Below are 2,944 nucleotides of genomic sequence, written 5' to 3' on the forward strand. Positions count from 1 at the left end.
CAGGTTTTAGGGAGACACTTGGTGGGTGGGGGGGGGGGCAGCTTCACAGCTTTGGACTGGGCACATTTGCAAGTCTTTCTAGTTCTCTTTCCTTTCCCTATTCTTTTGCTGGAAGGCGCCAGCAGTCCAGTAGTTTTGATCATCCTCTCCACCCTACCCCCAGAGGAGGTCAGCCTCAAAATTTCATTTACACCCTGCCATCTAGAGAGTACAATTTAGTAGACGGGTAACCAACTAGACACCATCATTTCTTTCTCACCAGCAGACCACAGGTAATTTTTTTTTTTTTTAAATCTTGTTCGTTCAAAATTGGTCTCAATTGGAGCTTTTATTTGGAAAAAAAATCCCCATTTGGAAGGTTAAACGGGCGGGCACACACACACACACACACACACACACACACACACACACACACACACACACACACATCATATTAAGAAACACCTAAAATGGGAAGAGGTACAATCCAAATAAACAAGCGAACTTTTTCTCTGCCTGGGACCAAGAAGGGTTGGAGAAAGGAGAGTGAAAGTCCAACGAGCAGAGCACCCCTGCAGTGGGCTGCTTCTTCAGACTGGCCCCTCTTAAGAGAGTTAGGATGTCATTGGGCCTAAAGCTCGAGAGTTGCTGACATTCAGGACAAATACCTGAGCATCTCCCTCCTCCTTCTTCCACACCAAGCCCCGCCAGAAGATGCCACTGCCCGTGGTGCAGAAATACACTCACCACCCGAAGGCCCACGGAGCAAGTTGGGTGCTCACAATGACGCCGGGTGAGCAGGGTCTGCGATCCAGCGCAGAGCCTGGAGTGCAGCGGACGCCAGACTCGTTTTTTAGGTCCTCGGTTTATAGCTGACGACCACCCTTCTTCCCTAAGCCCAGAAGCCTCTGAAAAGAAATGAATCATTTCCTCCACTTATGCAGAGATAGGAGCTCTTAGATCAAGATTAGTATTTTGAAAACCTGATTGAGAGCCGCCTGATTAGGCGAGGGTGGGAGCAAAGACCACATAAACGCCCGCGCCCCCGCCCTCCTTCCCCCAAGCAGCTCCAAGCGCTCTCGGCATTTCCAAATCGCCCGCCCGCCCGTGCAAATCATTCTTGATGTTAGTCGAATAGTACTCCTGATTTATTTTGCAAACCTTAACACAAGGACACTGTAATTAAAGCTCCAACCTGGGCCTTTTTTTTATTTTAAAAAAAATCCTTTTTCAATGGTTTATCCTGCTTCATACACGGCCTTACGGCGCCAAGGTTCTGCGTGACTCTTTCTTTCCGTTTGGAAGAGCCATCTCCAGAAGGATGATACTTCATGGAAAACGCATTATATGGATCCACCTCCCTCAGATACTGAGTTTTGCACTTGATGAAAACCACAAGTTTTTTGGGGTCCTGATGCACTAGTGATCTGTACAGGAAGAAGTCGTTTCATAAAGCCTTCAATTCTCTACCATCTTTCTTCCCTGCATTTGGTAAACTTAAGCGAAATCTCCCGTACAGGATCGGTGGCGGAGGTGGCTAATATTACTTGGGCACTGTTGTCGGTAAAAGCAGCTATGCCAGAAAAATTGCTTCCGACTCCCCCATGTTTATCAGAGCAAATTCAATTGAGGGAAACCCAAATTTGCAGTATTTACTCGGCCCCAAACGGTTGCACAGGCTTATTATTCATTGCAGAGAAAAGTCTGTCTGTCTATCCCCTCGGCTAAACTAGCCTGCTGATGAAACATTGGGACAAAAATCACGCCTGTCTACCTCTTCTACACAAACAAGGCAAGAAACGAGATTATCTGCACGTTCCTCTGTTTTGAAAACATACTTCTAGTGGAAGCAACCTCACATAATTTTGTTTACAAACCTTTAAGGAATAGAGTCACCAACACAATCTTTTATCACTTGTGTTTCACTTTTCTTTCGTTGCTTAATAATAAAAGGGAACCGGTGAGAAATAAAACCATTAAAATTAAGCTCTGACCAAATAATGAAGTCAAATTTCTACCACTAATAAAGCTAAACAAATACACCCTCCCTCCAATCCAAAGACAAATTATGGTATCACAATGACCACCTCCCCTCACACACTCCCCAGAATGCCAGAAGTTGATACTAGGGCTTATATTCTGTTCAGTATCAGATAAAAGAGCAATAGTCATTAACAACATACTTTTTCTTTCTTGAATTCTTGATTTTAAATCTAGTCGGAAATCGTAAGTTTTGTGGCGCTCAGATGGTCCTTCTTTATCTTAATGAGAAAACTTTTCGCAAATGGAGGTCACACTTAAATAAGTCAGCCCCTGAGCTGCTTGGGAGCCGTCGGGTTCCTCAGCCAAACTGGGGAGATGAACGTTTCTGGAGGACTACAACAGAGAAGTCAGAGACCAACCGTGTTTCCCCTTCTGCTAGCTGCAGAGAGAACTGTAACCTGAATCTTTGTTTAGGTTTTGGTTGGGAAGCGAGAATTTAAAAACCAAAGCAAAATGTAGAGAGCAAGTTTTTTGTGTGTGTGTTTTTGTTTTTATTTAAATCAAGTTAACAGACCATCCCCATTTTTCCCCCCTTTTAGTACGGAATCTGGAGTTAAGCTGGCTTGTCCTGATAAAGATCTTAACATGTAGAGAAGGCGGGTTTTCCTTCAGGAGGTGAGGCTGCTCGTCTAGGAAAAGACTCCCCCCCCCCACACTCAACACCCCCCCCCGCCCTCTGTGTGAGGTTCCACCCTCTGAAAACAAAACTTGCCCCCCCTTCTCCCCCTCTCTCTTTTCCTGGAGAGGCAGATCCCAGTGAAGTTGGGAAAGGCGCCGCAAGAACAGTGGGTTAGGGAGCAGTTCCGGCCATCGCGGCCTCTTTGGACCGAGACTCACTGGTGGCCTTCGGGCTCACGCCTTGGGCGTTTATTAGTGCCTGGGGGCGGGGGGGGGGGAGGAGGGAGATCCGCCGCCACCGACC

Source organism: Dipodomys merriami, unplaced genomic scaffold (assembly GCF_024711535.1).
Source record: "Dipodomys merriami isolate MVZ:Mamm:240054 unplaced genomic scaffold, mDipMer1.0.p SCAF_7, whole genome shotgun sequence".
Taxonomy (NCBI): domain Eukaryota; kingdom Metazoa; phylum Chordata; class Mammalia; order Rodentia; family Heteromyidae; genus Dipodomys; species Dipodomys merriami.